The sequence below is a fragment of the Quercus suber genome, unplaced genomic scaffold (assembly GCF_002906115.3).
Source record: "Quercus suber isolate HL8 unplaced genomic scaffold, Cork oak 2.0 scaffold_30, whole genome shotgun sequence".
Lineage (NCBI taxonomy): Eukaryota > Viridiplantae > Streptophyta > Magnoliopsida > Fagales > Fagaceae > Quercus > Quercus suber.
Genome location: NW_027069495.1, coordinates 327,918 through 349,204, shown reverse-complemented (window position 1 = coordinate 349,204; position 21,287 = coordinate 327,918). Strand labels below are relative to the sequence as shown.

Sequence of the window (21,287 nt, the reverse complement as noted above, 5' to 3'; positions counted from 1 at the left end):
GCATTTTTTTTTTTTTTGGCTGAATAAAAAAAGTAGGATCATGTAGGTAAATCACGTCCTACCGAGTAGAATATACCATGAGATTCCCATATTGGATACCATGAGATTCCCATATTGGCCTATGGCCCTAGTACTAATGAGTCCCACACTACTCCAATTCAAGCGCTATAACAAGGTGGACGAGGTGCTTCACCACTAGACCCTATAGTAGGGTTAGATTGTTTTGCATTTTTTCTTGTTGTAATGGTTTTGGTAATAACTTGTTTGAAACTAGGATTTTAGGCTATACATTAACATGTCAACTTTAGATTGAGATAAATGTCTAGATACAGAAAATGTCAAAATATTGGAGATTTTATTATTGAATGTCGATAATTAAATTGCCTTTAGGCTATTTAGATTGCTCATTAAAGGTGGGAAAAATAAAAGTTAGGTACAATATAGACTGCACCTAGTTAAATTTAAACATGTGGTTGCATCGACCAATTAAATAGTTAAAATTAGTTATTCTTGAAAAATCTATCAAAATATTAATTGTTTTTGAAAAAAAAAAAACATTATTTTGTTACATGTCAATACAATTATATGATTAAAATTCAATTTGAGACCTAGAGATAGAATTGCACATAAGTTTTGTCGGAAAAAAAATATCCTTTGCTATGTTTTTTGAGCCTAGATGTTTATTATGATAAGTAAGCTGCATCATGGTCAGCCATAGGGCTGTTCAACGGTTCACTGACCCTCCCAAACTGACCGGGTCTGACCGACTCAAAGCCTAGTAGGTTGACCCATAACCCATGGTTAGTCGGATTCGGGCCTGTCTCTTAAAAAAAGCCGACTATTCGGGTCGAGTAGTAGGTTAAGGAATTAAAAACCCATATTACCTGACCAAGCAGATGGTTTCAGATTAAAAATAAATAAATAAAAACATTGGTTATTTCTAGGAGAATTGAAGACTGAAGAGAGAAGAGTGATTGGATTGCAATGAGTTGTTTAGTGCTACATGCTAACTCACTAAAATTCAAATAAAAATCCCTGAGTTGTTAAGAGTGATGGGACTAAAAGGCTAAAAGCACTAAACTTACACTTTTACATGCAAAAGAAAATCTTCATTAGAAGATTTAGAACGCCTACACTTCAAATCCAAATCAGAGTTCCACTTTCCCATGCCCATGGCCATGATGAGTCCTCCTTACTCCTTACTCCTTACTCCTCACTCGGCTCAGCCTCATGGTCTCAGGACTCTCAAGTCTTAACCGTTATCTCTCTCTCTTATAAATCAATTTTCTCAAAGTTCTCTCCGTTCTCTTTACTCTTTAAGTCTCTCTAGTCTCAAGTGTTGATTTCAAAATCTCTCTTTTTTATTTTGAAACAAACGAAGTCCTTTACATCAAAATCTTTCTTCACTCCAGTGGATCAACCCCTAGTTGCTAGTTGTTGTTGTTGTCGCCTCACACCACACCTGACACCGCCGCTTCACTTTGTTTCCACCATGGGCCTTCTCAGCCTCTCAGTCTCGGCTTCCTAGTTTCAGATCAGGTAAATTTTCTTCCTTTTCCATCCCTTTTTTTCTGTATTTTGTGTTTGTGATATGGGTTTATCATCTTGTTCAAATGATTTTTTTTTTAAGTAATAAGTGATAGGCCAAGAATGTATTAACTCCTTAGGTAAATTAACCAATTAATTAGCCAAGTGAATTAATTAAGTTAATTAACATGCAATACACATGGTAGCACAAACAAATCACCAAATAACTAAATGCGGTGAAAATTAAATTTGACAATGATGATTTGTTTACGAATGGGGAAAACCATCGAGGCAAAATCCCACCGGGTGAATTTAAGGTCACCACTCCTAAGAATCCACTATTATCAAAACAAGCGATTACAAGTAAAGAAACCCCAATACCTTATACTAACCTACAGTTGAACCTTTTCCCAATACACAATTGGACTTGCAATATAGTGACAATCTCTCCCTTCAATGCAAGGCTCCAAGTACATGACTAATCAATCGATGCACGGATCCTAGTACGTGACTAACACACCAAGTTGAGAAGGATGTTGGCTACAAATTTCTTCAGTTCATCTACACGATAAAGATCAAGAAGCTCATTGGTTACAAAACCCTACAGCGTACAAATGCAACAGCTTTTTCAAGAGAAAGATGAACTAGGGCAATTTTTGTCTCCAGTCACAATGTGAGTGCAACAACAATTGCAACAACCTTTGCATCAACCAAGACAACCCTTAAAATAATTCTTATATATGTCTAGGGTTGTGAGAAAAGAAACCCTATACAAATAGCTTGGATATGCATGAAAAACAGATCTGAAAATCTGAATTTTGTAATTCTCGATAGATACAACTGTCGAGCTATCTGTCGAGTTTCAAATATTAAATCTCGATAGATACATCTGTCGAGATTTAATGAACAACACTTCTTCACTTGATTCTTGGACAGATTTGCATGGCTTCAATACTTGGACTTGAACTCTTGTTCTTTGAAGTATTAAACACATCCTAGATCTACCCAATTATAAGTAAAATGCGTTTTGTCAAAGGATTAGCTAATTCTAAATGACATATGTTCATAACATGTTCCACATATTTCCTAACAATTAGAATCATATTAATCATGACAAAAAATCAAAAACAGAAAAAACAAGGTGTTCATGATGGTGAACACAAGAAAAAACAACAAAAAACAACAAGGATATAAAAAGCAACTTAAGGGATCTAGCTCAAATGATTTAAAACTTAAAGATTAGGTACCAAAACTGACCAAGAGATTGGATTCAAAGATGAAACTCTAATTTATTTATTTATTTGATTTGTTGGGTCAAAGACTTGATTTATCACTTTTCAAAGATGGAACCCCTAATTTGAGTATGTTCGTTTATGTTCTCATTTTTCAAAGACTTGAGTTATCACTTTTCTGAGTGTGCTTTGTGTTTATTTTCATGTTTACTCTTTACAGACAAACATTGTAGTTAGTTTGATTCATTATTTTAGTATGCTCTGAGTGTGTTTTGTATCTGCCTTGTTTTATTCCTTGTTTTGTTTTTTTTTTTTTTCTATGACCAATATACTTGTATCTTCAATCTTCACTGTAAAATAAAAAAATAAAAAAATAAAAGAAGAAGAAGAAGAAGAAGAAGAAGATGAACCCCTATTTTAAAAAGATGAAATCCAAACACATTTTTATTTTCTTATCTGATTGTATTTTATAGCTTATTTGTTTGATTCATTTTGCTTTCCTAACTTAAAAATTTGAAATCCTAATTTTATACAGAAGTTGAAAGTTCTTCAAGTAGACTACTCTTTTTGCTTCCTTTTCAAGGTCAAATCCCTAATAGCTAAGAGTTCTCTGAGGTATCATTTCTCTTCTGTTGTTTCTCTTTTAACTTCTTGTTATTATTTGTTTGTTACTTTTGTTGTTGTTTTTATTGTCGCTTTGACCTGTTGTAGTTGTGTCACTTGTGTGTGTTCTTGTTCCTGGGTTAGTAGTATCATTGTTATGGTAGTTTGCTAATGCTTAAATTTGATGTCTTTAGGTTATGGAACCCTCTAGTGATGCACCCCCTTCCCAAACAACACCCACTTCCCAAGCTGAACCTGTTGCCACTCCAACTAAATGCTGAGGCACTTCTACCTAAACCTAATGGTAAAGCCAAGGTGAGTGAGATAGCTGCTGATTGTGGTAATAATAGGAAAAGGTTTACTGCTTGGGATCATTTTGAAGAAAATAAATATTAGTGAGGGTCAATTTAAGGTTGTTTGCCAATATTGCCAAAAAACTTATCATGCTAATAGTAAGGGGCATGGTACTACTAATTTATTGAATCATGTGCCAAACTGTGTTAAGAACCCTAATAAAAATGCACTTAAAGGGCAACAAGCCTTAGCATTTGAACCAAAATGAATAGGGAGGAAGGGTTTCAGCTTGTATCAACAGCCTTTACTGTTGAGGCTTCTAGGAAGGCACTTCCTAAAATGATTATAATAGATAAGTTGCCTTTTAGGTTTGTTAAAGGATATGGGTTTCAAAGATATTCAACTACCTTACAACCTAAGTTGCAAATTAGGAATATCCCATCTCGTCAAATTGTAGCTAGGGATGTGATTGGCATTTATGGTTTTCAGAGAGAGAAACCAAGGGAAGCCTAGAAAGGTTATAGCGTGTGCCTTACTACAGACACATGGACTAGTATTCAAAATCTCAGTTATATGTCCCTCACATGTCATTTTATTGATGATGGTTGGAACTTGCATAAGAGAATTTTGAATTTTTGTCAAGTTGAAGACCATAGGGGGGAGACTAAAGGTAGAAAGATTAAGATGTGTTTGCGTGAGGGGGGTGATGGCATACCTTGATAGTGGATAATGCTTCCTCTAATGGTGCTACCATTAAATTTTTACAAACAATAACTAAAGATTGGAAGGGGACTGTTTTAGAACATGAGTTCTTGCACATGAGGTGTTGTGCACATATTCTAAATCTGATTGTGGGGGATGGTTTGAAAGAAATTGATGCGTCCATTGCTAGGGTGCGTGAAGTGGTGAGGTATGTGAAGTCCTCACCAAATAGAAATCAAACTTTTAGGAGTTTTATGGAGAGATTAGGTATTGAATCCAAGTGTTTACTAAGTCTAGATGTACTTACTAGGTGGAACTCTACCTACCTCATGTTAGATATTGTTAAAAAATTTGAGAAAGTGTTCTTAAGTGTAAGGTTGAATTTAATCAACCATCTTTTTAGCTTTATTCCGTGTCAAATTTGCTTGTATTTTAATAATTAGTAACACTGTATTTAGGTGGGAATCATGTAAGGGTAGTGAGTGAGAGAGTGTGAATAATTGCTCAAGATTGTGTAAGGATGCAGAGACTCACGGCTGGACTCGCGAGTGACTCGTGACTAGCAAGCCGTCAAAGTTAGCACACGTGTGGAGCATGCAAGAGAGTTGAAGAGTCATGCCAGCTATTGCACTACAGGATAAAATTCCCAGGTTGGCCAGGCCGTTAGCTCGTGGCTTAAACTCGTGACTCAGCACAATCGCAAGGCCAAGTCGCCAAACCACCATGTTTGGGAAAAACTGACTCTTCGTATTCCATTCTCACCCTAGTATAAGTACCCCTTAAACCCACAAAATGTAGAGAGTTTCGAGAGATAATTTTTAGAGAGAAACCCTATAGAAAAAACAAGATTGCCTCATCCACAATCTTCACAAAGAGATTCTTCAAATTCTTCTACTCTTTTCCTCTCCATTGATACATCCTTGAGAGGTTCTTGATCAAATCCTTTTCTCACCATACCCATGTCTGTGAGAAGGTTCTTTTGGTGCTAAGGAAAGCAGTTTGGAATGCACTAATAATTATTTGTTGATGCTATGGGCTATAGTGGAATCCGGTAAGCTAGAGAAGAAAAAGGTTCGGTGCAACCTCGTTGGAGCAAGAAGCTTGGAGGGCTTAGGTACCTGGATAGATTAGACTTGGAGGGTCTATTGCTGTTTATGTATCCCAACTACATTTTCTAGTGGATTATTGACCGTTTAGAGGGTGGCGGAGAGGTTTTACGCCGAGGGCTTCGGTTTCCTCTTCGATAACACATCGTGTGTTGTCCTTGTGTTTGCATCTCTCTTCCTTTTATCTTTACCATTTAATTACTACTGTAATTGTGATTATTTATAGTTTAGATTGTTTATCAATTCTGTTATAAGCTTGTTATCATTTTTCCGCACATACATTATTTGATATAAAGCTTGAATTGGTAATTTGTTGTTTGGGGGTCTAAATGTTCATAGTGTTTTCAACGCTATTTGAACTCTTATTAAGAATGGACTTTGAGGATGATAGTTATTCTTCATACTTTATGAACAAGGAAAATAGTGGTGGTTTGGGATCTCCTTGTGGGGTTGATTTTCAAAATTGTAGGATGTTTGTGGGTTTCTTGAAACTTTTTTACAATGCAACAAAGAAGTTCTCTGGTTCTTTGTATGTTACTTCAAATACCTTCTCTGATGAGATGTTTGAGATTCAAGAGAATATTGATCATTTAATTAAATCTCAAAATCATCTCTTGAAAAACATGGCAACTAAAATGGAAGCTAAATTTGAAAGTATTGGGGGAAATGGGATAAAATTAATCAACTTCTGTATGTGGCTATGGTTCTTGATCCAAGAAAAAAAAATGAGGTTTTTGAAGTTTTCTTTTTCTGAAATTTATGGGGATGAAGTGGCTGATGAGATGGTTGATTTAGTATGGAAGACCATGGATAGGTTGTATGATTATTACTCGTGTTGATTTACCAAATGTGGGAGTACCAAGTGAGAGTGAAAGGACACACATAGAAGGTGATACAATTGGTTGTACTATTCCATATGCGATGGTTAATTCTCGATATGAGTGTTTCTTGGAGGCTGAGAAGTCTATAGGGTGTAGCAATGAGATTGAAAAATATTTGGTTGAAAGTTGTGAAAGTAGAAGGGATGTGAAATTTGAGATTTTGGGGTGGTGGAAAGCCAATTCAAATAGGTACCAAGTGTTGTCCAAAATGGCTAGGGATGTGCTGGCTGTACCTATTTCTACAGTTGCTTCTAAATCGGCATTTAGTACTAGAGAGCTCATACTTGATCTATTTCGAAGTTCACTTTCTCCTCTCATGGTTCAAAATCTTGTTTGTGCTCAAAACTGGCTACAAGCCCCTATCCCAATTTCTTTTCGCAAGTTAAAGGACGAGATCGATGCCTTAGAGCATGAATTTCATGACTTAGGTAATATGTTGTTAGGTTCTAAAGAGTTAGAAATTTATGTATTTATAACTCTAATGTGTAATGTTGGCAAACCATGATCAAAACAATATGGTTAGTCTTGTTTAGGCTTGCTCAAAGTTATATTTTTTTTTTAATGTAAAGTTGGAATCGAGAGGCTGCAGATGCATTGGCGCATTTCGTCCTGGCTCGATCGATCGAAAGTTAGACTCGATCGATCGAATCTCGAGCAGAATGCTTTTTTGCAGAATTTTCCAACTCAGTCCTAACTCATTAAACGTTTTGGGTTTTTTGTTTTTACCCTAGGTATAAAAGGCAAAACCCTAGCCACATTTTTAGAGTCGCTCCTATTGTATTGTTGCTCATATTTTTCTGTTTTGTGTAAATCTCTTGTGAGATCTAGATGAGCTTTTCTTTACACAAAGCTTAGGGTTTTCAAGGTAGAGATAGTATCAATATCTTGATGATCAACTCGGTTGCTGCCATTGGAGTTTAAAGAATAACAAGCATGGGTGCTTGTAGCTGATTGGAGAATCCAAGAAAGAAGGAGTCTGTGGATTCGGAGCTTGCACGTGGTCGTGTTAGTAAGTTCTATTGGTGGGTAGTATTAGGAAGTCAAGCGGAGAGCTTGTAAGTCCTTTTATATGAACTTTGATTCTTTCACATAGTGGATTCAGGTTTACCTTGAGGATAGTTAGGTCAAATCCTCTTCAGGTTTTTACCATGTGGTTTCCTGGGTGATCATATCATTGTGTCTTCTATATTTCCACTGCTTTATATTTTTGATATGATTGTATGTTTGTGATAACCTAGAATTGCATAAATTGACTAAGTTAATCACTTGGCTAATTAACTAGGTTAATCTGATTGGTTTAAGAGGTCTAAAATCGTTCAAGTGGTATTAGAGCAGGTAGCTCTCTTATTTGAGATTTTTTGATCTCTGAGCTGATTCTTAACCCTTGTTGTGATGGATTTTTGGAAAAACTTTTTGCTTATATATCAACTTGTCTACTTGTTGTCTTTGCCTCTTGTTGTTTTGGTTGAATCTTTCCTTGAGTATCTTGGTAAAATCATATGTGATAAGAATTATTTATGTTACACTGCTTTAACCGCCTTAAAGGCACGAGATTCTTGTTTTTGGTATTTGGATAGTGGTTGTTCCAGGCATATGATAGGAAACAAAGGTTTATTCAAGACACTCTTTGAAAGAAAGATTAGTATAGTCACTTTTGGAGATGGAAGCAAATCTGTGATCAGAGGCATTGGAATTGTGGATATTTCAGGATTGCTAGTGTTTGAAGATGTTTGGTATGTTGATGGACTAAAGGCCAATCTACTCAGCATAAGCCAGATTTGTGACAATGGATTAAATGTTCTTTTCACCAAGTATGAATGTGAGATACTTGATGGAGGGGGTGACTGTATGTGTGTTGGAGTAAGGACAGCTGACAACTGTTATGACATAACACCAAGTGTGAACAACAAGTGCTTTAGTGCAAAGATCGATCAAGTTGATTTGTGGCATCAACGGTTGGGACATGCCAGTCATAAGCAGTTAGAGAAGATTTCCAAATGTGAGGCAGTTATTGGTTTACCTAAATTTGAGAAGATAGATAAGTGCATTTGTGGACCATGTCAGATAGGTAAACAAGTGAAATCCAAGCATCCGTTGGTGACGAGTGTTCAAACTTCAAGACCTTTAAAGCTATTACACATTGATCTCATGGGTCTTGCCAGAGTTCAGAGTTTGGGTGGAAAGAAGTATATTCTAGTTATTGTAGATTACTTTACTAGATATACTTGGGTTGTGCTTTTGAAAGATAAAGCTGAGGCTCCTGAGAAGATGATACATCTGTGCAAGAAATTGCAGGTTGAGAAAGATACTGTGATAGCCAGAATAAGAAGTGATCATGGAAGAGAATTTGAGAATACCAAGCTGGCTACTTTCTACAATGATCAAGGCACTCATCAAGAGTTCTCTTCACCCAAGACACCTCAACAGAATGAGATTGTGGAAAGGAAAAATAGGGTTGTTTAGGAGATGGCACGGGTTATGCTACACAACAAAAATTTGCCAAAATCCTTCTGGGGAGAAGCTGTCAACACTGCTTGTCATACCCTCAACCGAGTGTATTTCAGACTTGACTCCAAGAAAACTACCTATGAACTCTGGAGAAGGAAGAAACTTGTTGTCAAATATTTCAGGATATTTGACAGTGATTGTTACATACTACGTGATAAAGAGAACCTAGAAAAGTTTGATGCAAAAAGTGATAAAGGATACTTTCTAGGATACTCTTCCACTAGTAGAGCTTATAGAGTGTACAATCTGAGAACCAAAACAGTCATGGAATCTTTAAATGTTGTGATAAATGATGAAGTGTGTTCAGAAACACTTTCAGAAAGCACTGCTCTTGCTCAAGATAAGTCTCTAGAAGTTGACGATTCATTCCCTGCTGAGTGTGTTGGGAAACATAGTGAGGAAGAGCTGTTGTTATTAAATGATACAGCTTCTGTACCATCAAGTTCAGAACCATCTACTCTGGTTCGTGAAAATCAACAGGTACAAAGTGAGCTCAGTCCTCCATCTAAACAGAAAGGTACCTCCACATCTTTAGTTAAAGGTCCATCTTCTAGAGTGAGACTAAATCATCCCTTCACTAATATATTGGGTAGTCTGAGTGATAACATGAGATTGAGATCAAAAGCCTTGAATGTGATCACTCACTCATGCTATTTGTCCCAATTTGAACCAAAGAAGGTGGATGAAGCACTTCAAGATGTTGATTGGGTAAATTCCATGCATGAAGAGCTTCATCAATTCGTTCGGAATGATGTGTGAGAATTAGTTCCTAGACCAAAGAGTGTAAATGTGATTGGAACTAAGTGGATATTTAAGAACAAGTCGGATGAACATGGCACTATGATCAGAAACAAATCAAGACTTGTTGCACAGGGGTACACACAAATGGAAGGAATTGATTTTGATGAGACTTTTGTACCAGTAGCAAGGTTAGAATCTATCCAAATATTGTTGGTCATAGTAAGTCACCTAAACTTCAAGTTATATCAAATGGATGTCAAGAGTGCTTTCTTGAATGGGATGTTACAAGAAGAAGTATATGTTGAACAACCTGAAGGCTTTGTTGATCCTCACAGATTGAATGGTGTCTACAAATTAAAGAGAGCCCTCTGTGGGTTGAAACAAGCTCTTAGGGCTTGGTATGACAGATTGACTGCATATCTCACTGAGCATGGATTCAAAAGGGGATCTGCAGATACAACTCTCTTCATAAGAAAGGATAAGACTGGTTTTATTGTAGCTCAAATTTATGTTGATGACATTGTTTTTGGTGCTATTAATGATTCTCTTGCTTATTCTTTTGCAGATGAAATGAAGGCGATGTTTGAAATGAACATGGTTGGTGAACTGACTTACTTTTTAGGATTGCAGGTAAAGCAAACGGAGTCAGGAATATACATCAATCAAGCTAAATATGTAAGAAATCTAGTTAAAAGATTTGGACTGGACAAGACTGATCATGCTGGAACACTGATGGTTGCTAATGTAAAATTAACAATTGATCTTTCAGGTGAGTCTGTTGATGTTACTTTGTATAGAAGCATGATTGGATATCTTTTGTATTTGATTGCTAGTCGGCATGATATTTCTTTTAGTGTTGGTGTTTGCTCTAAATTTCAGTCTAATCCTAAAGTTTCTCATTTAAATGCTGTTAAGAGAATTATTAAATACGTGAGTGGAACCTATGGTTATGGATTATTTTATATCAAAGAGTCTAATTTGTCTCTTGCTGGTTTTTCTGATTCTGATTGGACTGGGAATGCTGATGACAGAAAAAGCGCCACTGGGGGTGTTTTTATGTTGGAGCTAATCTTGTGGCTTGGATGAGTAAGAAGCAAAATTCTGTTTCTTTACCCATTGTTGAGGTAGAATATATTGCTGCTGGAAGTTGTTATTCTTAGCTCCTTTGGATGAAAAAGCTTTTGTGTGATTATGGGATTCCTTAAGACACCATTTTTTTCTATTGTGATAATTCTAGTGCTATAGATATATCCAAGAATCCTGTTCAGCACTCTAAGACCAAACACATTGAACTTAGGTATCACTTTATTAGGGATTTGGTTGAAAAGAAAATTGTTGTTCTTGAGTATATCCCTACTGATTGTCAAAATGCTGACATCTTTACCAAACTGCTTGATGGAAGTAAGTTTGAGACACTTCGTCAAGTTATTGGTGTGCTTCGGTGTCCCTAGTCTCTTTTGGCTTTTATGGTCCTTGCGCTTCATTGCTCATTCCTTTGTGACCATTGTTCTTTGGTGTTTGTGTTTTTGTGTTTTTCTTTCTAGGACTTGCATTGCATTACATTCATGCATTTCATTCTAGGATTTATTTGTTTTCTCTTTTAATTAAAAAAAAAAAAAAAAAAGGGAAAAGCAAAAATTTGTTTGGCACTATTTTTCTTGGTTTTTGAAAACAAGGTTGGTCAATTTATTTACACATAACATGTCTTGTGTACCTTGTTTAGCTTTGATAAGCATATTTGTTGCACTTGACTAGTTGAAACTTTGTAGTGCATGTTGTGTGGGAAAGATGTTTATGGTGTTTTTTACTTTGTCTTAATCTTGAAGTCACATGTCATTTGACTGTCGGACTTGATCCTTTTGAGAAAGGCATAAATAACCATATCACCATTATTCACTAGCCAATCATGAACATCTTAGTGCATATCATAAGATTTTGTGCTCGAGAAAGTGTAACACATGCACAAAAAGAACATAAGGTGTAGCCTCGGTTAATTGCTTAATACTTAAAATTGGTGTATACTATTAGGCTTGATGCCATTTCACATAATTAAAATTGGTGTGTACTATTAGGCTTGATGCCAATTCACAAAATAATGAGGCAAAATTCAAGAAACTTACATGATTGCAAGCTTATGTTCTAGGAGATGTGGGAGTTGTATGATGTAACTCTTTTGGTGATAGTCTCTTTTAAATTTTGTGTGATGAATTTTGTAGACTTTGTGATTGATTTCTATTCACATATTACCTCACATGTATCTCAAGTTTTTGCTAGTTTGCACACACTACACAAGTTACTCTTTGCTAAATACTGTACATGGTATTGTGTGTGGTTTTGGTCTGACCAACCAAGTTTGAAAATACCTTGAGTATTATGCAAAACATTTTTTTTGCTTGAGAACTTAAAGGGAGAATGGATGAAATTTTCTTTAGAGAAATTGGGATTAAAACTTGGGTTTTTGAAAAGGCATTCCATCTCATACTCATGCATTTTGTTCATCAATTCTAATGCTTTGAGGAGTTTGTATCAAAAGGTGTTTGTCCTTTCAAAAACTGTGTTTTTTTCTTAAAATTTTTTTTGAACCTCTGCCTATTTCAATCGATCCATTCTGTTTTTTGATCGATCGAAAATGTGCTTCAATTCTTTTAAAAGTCTCGGAGTGATTTGATCGATCGAATGTGATTTTTGATCAATCTAATATCGCGAATCAGGTTTTTTAAAATAATGTTTTTGACTTTTTCAAAACTTTTCAAACCTTTTTCTCTCTTTCCGAATCGGCAAGGCTCCACCTTCAATTTTTTGTCGTTTTCCTCCGAAATTTTTGCAAGGTTTTCCTTTTCTAACACCGGTAAGACCTTTTTTCCATTCCTTTTGAATTTTATTTCATGTTTTCATGCATAAACTCATGCATTTGAGGGATATTTTCAGACTTTGCATATTTTGGGATTTTTGCTAATTCAAGCCTTATTTTGTGAAATTGATCAATGGGTTTTTATGGGGACATGATTTAGACTTGATATGGATAGTTTAATTTGATCAATTTTGGGTTTTGAGAAAAATTAAAATTCTAGGGCTTGCATTGAATCTGAATTGGGGTTTTTGTTCAATTAAGTCGAAATTGATGAAATTGGCTTGTTGTTTTGATGTAATTAGGCATTATAATTTGTGTGTTGTGTCATGTAATGCTCAATTCATCAATTATGTTTCAAAACATTCACGTGGTTTTTCAAATTTTTAGGGTTTTTGTTAGAAACTCTATGCTCAAGCCAATTTTGTGCAATTGAACTTAATTTGAACTTTGCTTACTGCATTAGTACATGCATCATGACATTGTGGTTGTTCATGCATCATATAGATTGTTGTTCTATATCTTTTTGTCCTAACTTGCAGTCTGCCCTTGGTTTTTGTGTTTTTTTGGTTTTCTTTTTGTAGCTTTGTCCTTTCCTTAGCACTATGCCTAGGAAGACTAGGGCTCGTAGGTTTGTTCCCTCACCTAGTCCTTCCCCTCCCTCCTTTGACCGAGAGAGATTTCCGAGTGAGAAAAACCAAGAGATTTATGAGAAGCTGAACCTTAAGAGAAAGATTTGGGCTGATCGTTCTATTCTTTTAGATGAGATTGATCTTGCCATTAGGGAAAATTTTGAGCGTCGGGGCTGGTTAGCTCTATTGGATGTTTCTAATCCTCCTCCTCTAGCTACCTTGATTAGAGAGTTCTTCTTGAACATCTCTATCTGCATCTATGATTCCAACACTTTAGTAAAGAGTTGGATACGAGGCGTAGAGTACTCCATTACTCCTACGGTAGTGGCTGATGCTCTAAGGGTACCCTTGGTCCAACACCCAGTCTACCCTTATGTTGAGTCTACTCTGTTGAGTGATGTCATGTCTTACATCATTGGGTCTTCTATCTAGTGGGGTTTTGATCCTAGTATCACCTCTGCTGAGCTATCTGAGTTGCACTATCTCTTCTTTAGGATAGCTTGTCATTCTATCTAGCCCATTTCTCATCTTCACACCATTCCTCTCGAGCGGTGTGTCTTTTTGCATGCTCTTGTCATTGATACTCCTATCAGTTTTTCCCATTTATTTCTTCGTTCTTTGAACGAAGTTTATAGGAGTTCATCTTCTTCTCATGCTCTTGTTCATCCTATTTTTATTCATAGGATTTTGCTTTATCTTAATCTTAGTGGTTTCCCTTCCTTTGAGCCCGTTCATGTGATTGCTCCCATAGGTGCATCTTTTCTTAAACAGAGGGCTGCTCATCTTCGAGCTGGCTCGAAACACCCTAAGTCCGAGCCTTTTGGTAGTGCACCTCCTCCTTCTTCTTCTATAGGTCCTGCTGATGAGGATGTTCCTGATCCTGCTGGTGATGTTGCTGCAGCTGATGTTCCTCCACCTCCTTCGGATGACTTTGATATTCGTCGTACCTTGGAGATTGTCATGACTATTTAGGCGGCTCATAGTCAGATTTTGGTGGACTTTCTTAACGAGATTCATGCTCTGCGTGCCGACGAAGAACATCTTCGTTCACCCTCACCACCTCCTTTTGATGATGGCGTGTGATTGTCCTTTGGCATTCCGTCACAAAAAGGGGGAGTAGAGTTTTGACACTGAAGAGGAGTTTTTGTAGTTAGGGGGAAAGGTTTTTTTTTTTTTTTTTTTTTTTTTGTTTTGAGGAGCTAGTGGAGATGTTAGATTGTATCTAGGTGCTTCACTTTGTATATCATTGTTTTGGGGCTATTCATGTAAGGGGGAGTAACTGTTTTTGGGTGTTACATTGTTTTTGATATACATGATTCTTGTTTCTTGTGATTCACTGCTTATTGATTTATATTTTTGAGTTATTCATTGATATATGTTTTTATTATGTGTTGTGTGAATCATACAAGAATGTTATACCTGTTTATTTACTGTTTTTTGTCACATATGTGTTTATGTGTTTGTTGAGTATTTCAGGAACATACAGGTTGATTCAATTGAGCTGCTGTCTACACTTGCAACTGATGGATAGTAGTTAGGATTGATTTTTAGTGTTTATGAGCATTATTTTTGTAAAGTGTTTTCTACTTGTAAACTTTGAGCTTTGTGTTTGTGTTTTGTCACGGATTGCTAAAAGGGGAGTTTGTTAGGTTAAAGAGTTAGGAATTTATGTATTTAGAACTCTAATGTGTAATGTTGGTAAACCATGATCAAAACAATATGGTTGGTCTTGTTTAGGCTTGCTTAAAGTTATATTTTTTTATGTAAAGTTGGAATTGAGAGGCTGTAGATACATTGGTGCATTTCGGCCTGGCTCGATCGATCGAAAGTTAGACTCGATTGATTGAATCTCGGGCAGAATGCTTTTCTGCAGAATTTTCTAACTCAGCCCTAACTTATTAAACGTTTTGGGTTTTCTGTTTTTACCTTAGGTATAAAAGGCAAAACCCTAGCCACGTTTTCAGAGTCGCTCCTGTTGTATTGTTGCTCATATTTTTTTTGTTTTGTGTAAATCTCTTGTGAGATCTAGAGGAGCTTTCCTTTACACAAAGCTTATGGTTTTCAAGGTAGAGATAGTATCAACATCTTGATGATCAACTCGGTTGCTACCATTGGAGCTTAAAGAATAACAAGCGTGAGTGCTTGTAGCTGATTGGAAAATCCAAGAAAGAAGGAGTCCGTGGATTCGGAGCTTGCACGTGGTCGTGTCAGTAAGTTCTACTGGTGGGTAGCATTAGGAAGTCAAGCGGAGAGCTTGTAAGTCCTTTTGTATGAACTTCGATTCTTTCGCATAGTGGATTCAGGTTTACCTTGAGGATAGCTAGGTTAAATCCTCCCTAGGTTTTTACTGTGTGGTTTCCTGGGTGATCATATCATTGTGTCTTTTATATTTCCGCTGCTTTATATTTTTGATATGATTGTATGTTTGTGATAACCTAGAATTGCATAAATTGACTAAGTTAATCACTTGGCTAATTAACTAGGTTAATCTGGTTGGTTTAAGGGGTCTAAAACCGTTCATATGTTTAAATTCCAAACTTCTTGTCTATTAAGTGTTATTAAATGTGTTATATACTTGAGCAAAATTTAATATATTGCCTCAATTTTTTCTTTTCTAGTTTTGAATCAAGCAACAACAGCAGCAAGTTCTAGTGCCTACACAAGCAATGGTGGTATCCGTACCACATTTAGTATTGATGAATGATATGATTCTGCCTTTGTAATTTTTGTTGATATTGTTGCTTCTCTTTTGGTCAATCTGTAGTTTTTGTTCTTTGTCTTTATATATTATTGATGAATTTTTTTCCCTTTGTATTGTAGGAGGAAGGAAGGTCACATTTTGTATAGGAGGCAGTTTTTTGGATATATTTTGGAAGCTTTTTTGGATAGATGTATAGCTTTTCTAACTATACATGAACTCTTGCTTAGAGGAAGGAAAACTTATCATCTATGTAGGCTTTCCTTTCTATAAGTTATGGACTTGTTAACTAGAGATAATAGAGTAGTTCTTTACTACTTTAGGAAAGCTATTTTTTTGGAAATACTTATAGTATTTCATAATTGTAACTAATTATATATACTGCTGGGAATTTGCCTACTGCCTTGGTGGTTTATTGCCTTACAGACTTGTGTGTAGTAACTACTTTCTCTACTGCCTCTATGGCTTACTATATATATATATATATATATGAAATTATGAAGATGTTCTAGTATTTGTAGCAATGCTTGCTATTGTGTGGTTCTAGAATATTACTTGATGTATGGAATGGTTAGTAGGTTTAATGTGTTCAGATTAACTTTTATATGCCTGAGTTTTCTTGAGGCAATTTTGAGGTACTACCCAGTGCCCAGGCCTTTAGGCTTAGGCAATTTGGAAAATATTTGTTGTAATGTGTGAATGATTTGTAGTGGTAAAAAAAATGGTATTTTGTGTGTTTTTATTTGTTTGCTATTGGGCTCAGGTTTTACTTTGTATTTTTTTTTTTGTTCCCAAATGTCAATATGTGGGTTTTGGGAAGTATAAATTTGGATTGATATTGCTTCAAACAAAGCTTGAAGGACCATTTTAAAGGGTACTGGCCAATTAGGAAATATTAATTTGGACAAATTCAAGCTCTTGAACGCCCATTTTAAAAGAAGTGAAGTAAAAAAGAGGCCCAATCTAATATGACAAGATTTAAAATTTTTTTAAATCCTTGTCATTTAGAAAGCCCAATAATATTGGCCAAAAAGGCCCAAAAAAATTAAATCCATGAAAATCTACAAATTTGGCCCAATATGTGGTCCAAACCAGTCGAACTGTTGAATTTGACTCACCCCAATTGATGACCCAACTCGGCAGGTCCGACCCGTATTTCGGGTGAGTGTGGGCCAATTTTGCAACAATCCGACCCAATTAGGTTAAGTGCAAGTTAGGCCCAAACTTGGGCTGACCTAACCTGTGGACAGCCCTATTCATCCATGAGATCTTCCATGTAAAATTAGGGTTTTTACGGGATGTTTAGTAGATCACAAAATGATAGAAAATTTAATGAATGAGACTATTTCAAAAAAAAAAAAAAAAAAAAAAATCTTTTTTAGTTTAAGTCGACTGGTAGTTCATACTTCATATGACATAAAAATAATATATTTTTTGGTTGCTGGCATAAAACTCTTGATAAATAAAGAAAGAAAAAAGTAAAAAACACAACAAACAGCCTACTGAGCAATTGCAAACCTAAACATAAAACTACAGAAGATAACAGAAAGTTGTTGACAGTAGCCAACTATAAGGAGCCAACATGCTTGACAACCATGAAACGTATAAATCTTTGATGCAGGTTGTCAACTTATGCTCTCTAGGGAGATCTTACCACCACTTCTTGAATGTGGATTTCTCTAGCAACACATCTCCACTCAACTCTCCAAGATTGATCCAATTCTGTACCTGTGCTTCAAGTAGCGAAACCTCTTCCTTGATTGGTTCAAACCCTTGGCTGCTAATTTTAATGTGCAACTCCTCTACCTGGCCCAAAAGCATGATTCTCCACTGGATTCAATAGGCATCCTCTCAGCATGCTCGTGCCATCTTTGCGTGAACCTGTAATGTTTCGGCCTGCCCTTTATCATATAAGCTCCTATGTCTTCATTCTTCAAGTGTCTATAGTAGTTGGCAATATCTAGGGGCTCAACAAGGCGGTGGTATCTTGTTCCAAGCAATACCCAGTCTATTAGGCCCTCAAATGCGTTTGGGAGTTCATACATTTTTAACATTTCAATGATTTCATCCCATATGCCTGCTAGTTCAAGTCTCTTTACATTACTATCGAAATCCTTGGAGGTTTCTTGAAGCTTGAAGGCATCATAACAACCTAGATCATGATGGCTACAATTCAATTGGTAGTCTTCTTCAAGGTATTTCATTGCTTTCTCAATATCTGGCTTCTTGAGATCGATGCTTTCTTTGTTTCCAATCTTCCGCTTCTCCAGCTCTCCAGCAGCACAAAGACACATTCTAGTTCTTGTGCTCTAGAACCCATCACACAGGAAATTAGCACAATGATATAACTAAGAAAATTCTTTGGTAAGCAGTGCTCTAAATTCAACACATTTTCTAGCATTGAAATACCTTTTTTTTAATTCTCTTTGTATAGTCTATTGCAAGTCATGTTTAAAAAAAATTATTTTTTAAAAAGAGATTGAATTCAAGATTTTCAAATTTGTTGAAACAAGCAAAGGGAATAGAACTTACCAAACCAAGGTCATTCAAGGCTGCATTAATTGTTGCAGTATCACTACCTGTAGAGTCTGAAGATAATGGAAGCTGTTCTAGTGGCTCCAAGTAAATCTCATTTAGCATTTGGAAGCTGTCTTGCAATTCACTCTCATAGCCGATATGTTGTTGAAGAGTTCTTTGGGCAACATCTGTACATTCTTCTTCATGGCACAACTAAGAGGAGTAAAACAATAGTTGCAAAACAGCATTTGGATTCCTCAAGATAACTAGTTTTCCATTGCTAGTGTAGAAGACATATGTTCCAAAAGGCTTGTAAGGGCTTAATGGAATGAAGTTTGACACAGTTTCCAATAGCAGGTTTGTGTTTCCCATGAGGTTGCAAGCAGCATGGCTTGCCACAGATGATGCATTCTTCATTACTTTCATGTAAAAATTTGAAGCATCAAAGTTGTTGATGGATGCATGTGCAAGATTTATGGATTTTTCATTGAGGAATTGGAGAACTCTCTGAAATTCCAATAGAATGGATGAGACTGAAGCAAATAAGATCCGTGTAACAATGTCATATCTCATGACAAAATGTATGAAGTAGCGAGCCCATTTCTCACGCCTAAGAGCATGGGAAAATATGTGGTTACTAGTTAGAGGACAACCAAAAGTCACACAGAGGTGAGGAAGGTGAAATTTTGTAGTTATCTGGTGAATCTGATCTCAAGTATTTTTCCAAGAACCAAATTGTTTTAAGGTTGGCAATTGAACCACCTGTGGAGTTTCCTGTAAACAGTATTTGCTTCTTCTCTGTCACTACCCTTTGCACCTGAATAACATGTTCATATTTCACTACAAGAAAAATTGTTTATTGCAACGAAAAAAACCATTGCAATAACATTAGAGTCATTGCAATAGTTGATACAAGATGTTGCAATAAAATTTCAGGTAATAGGTTTATGAAACAAAATTTTTTGTTGCAATAAACTCCAAATATTTTAATAATAACTTTGATGCAATGATATATATATATATATATATATTGTTGCAATAAACAATTTACTATTTTGAATATCTTGTAAGAATAGGCTGTTACTTCATGAAACTTGTTGTAATAGATTGCAAATAATTGAACAAAACAAATCGAATTAAATTATTGCAATGTTATTTTCATTGTAATAGATAATTAATTCATTTTGTCATTGACTATGAAATAATTGATACCAAGTTATTACAACGATATAATAATAAGTTGCAATAACAAATATTTTTAGCTGTAATAGAAGCTTTAATATATTAGGAAAAATTGTTGCAATAACTTAAAATGAAAGAATCATTATAATAAATTGATACCAACTATTTTTACAATAAATTGCAATGAAAATTTCGAATTAAGAGTTTATTGCATCGAAGTTACCATTGCAATTATTTGATATTAATTCTTTTACAATCTATTGCAATGACAAACATGTAATTGCAATGAATATATCATTGTAATAACTTGGTATCAATTATTTCATAGTCAATGACAAAATGAATTAATTATTTATTACAATGAAGATAACATTGAAGTAATTTAATTCGATTTATTTTGTTAAATTATTTGTAATCTATTACAACAAGTTTCGTGAAGTAATAGCCCATTCTTACAAAATATTCAAAATAGTAAATTATTTATTGCAACAATATATATATATATATATCATTGCATCAAAGTTATTATTAAAATATTTGGAGTTTATTACAACAAAAAATTTTGTTGCATAAACCTATTACCTCAAATTTTATTGCAACATCTTGTATCTACTATTGCAATGACTCTAATGTTATTGCAATGGTTTTTTCATTGCAATAAACATTTTTTCTTGTAGTAATTGTTGACCTTGGCATGTTCATCGATGCCTATACTTTTAAGAGAAGGAAACAACTCAAGATTGATCTTGGTTTCTCCAAAAGATTCTCCAACATACCAATCATTTAAAGACCAATTCCCAAGAAAGCCAAAGATGACAAGAGAACAAGCTTTGTTGACTATCTTTGGGTTTATTTTTATGTTCTCTCCAAGGTTTAAAATGGCCATCCTTTTTGGCTCAAAAGTTTTTTTTTTGTTGATCTTGTTTAAACTTGCGCTTGAAGAAGTGAATTAGTTTGATTTTATAGCACATACAGTTTGGTTTTATTGGGTTTTTTTCTTGGAGATCATAACGTGCATAGTGGGTTGATGGTGACCACTTTTGGTATTAAACACTAAACAATCATCCACCAAGACTTCAACTTTTGTTTTTTTTTTTTTTTTTGTTTTGAAAAAGCTGTGTAATTGACCAAAGACTTTGTTGTAAAGATGAAAAGTTATTGGAGGCATATGGAAATATGAGTGGTCATTGGGGTAAAACATATTTCTCCTAGGAAATTTCTTGGTTTTTGATCAAGGATGAAAATTCCACAGTTCCCACTTGTCTGGATAAGCTTTTTAATTTATTCCTTTTTCTTTTGTGTTTGTAAAGGGGACCATTAGGAAACTACATGTTTGGGAATACTTTTGTGTTTGTAAAGGGACCATTAGGTTATTGAGATTGCACCTATTCCTGCAATAGGACCAAGCGAAACCATTAGGAATGGACGATGGCACCTACCAGGTAACCAAGCACTACAAAAAAAGGGGGCTATCCCAATGTTTTCAAAACCGTTGGGATAGCCCCAAAAAGCGCTGGGATAGGGTCAAAATTCCTATCCTGGCGTTTTTTTTCCCGGTGCTTCAAACCGCTAGTTTTTGAATGTCGGGATAGGAAACCAGGCCGTAGTAGATCTATTTAGAGCTTTAGCATTTTTAGTAATTTAACAATTAGTATTAGATTAACTATTGTTTATATATATATTTTTTAAAAAGTATTAGATTAACTATCTAATGGAAGTTTAGTTTGTATTGTTAGCATTCGTATCCACTTATGCAAAAATTCATATCTATTTAATGTAACCAAAAAAAAAAAAAAAAGCTTACTATTTCTATTTT

At 35.3% G+C, this 21,287-nt stretch overlaps 1 pseudogene; it reads right to left on the bottom strand.

Moving 5' to 3' along the window:
• Nucleotides 1-17,329: 17,329 nt before the first annotated feature.
• LOC111999302 (protein EDS1L-like) lies at nt 17,330-20,357 on the bottom strand (annotated as a pseudogene).
• Nucleotides 20,358-21,287: the final 930 nt, after the last annotated feature.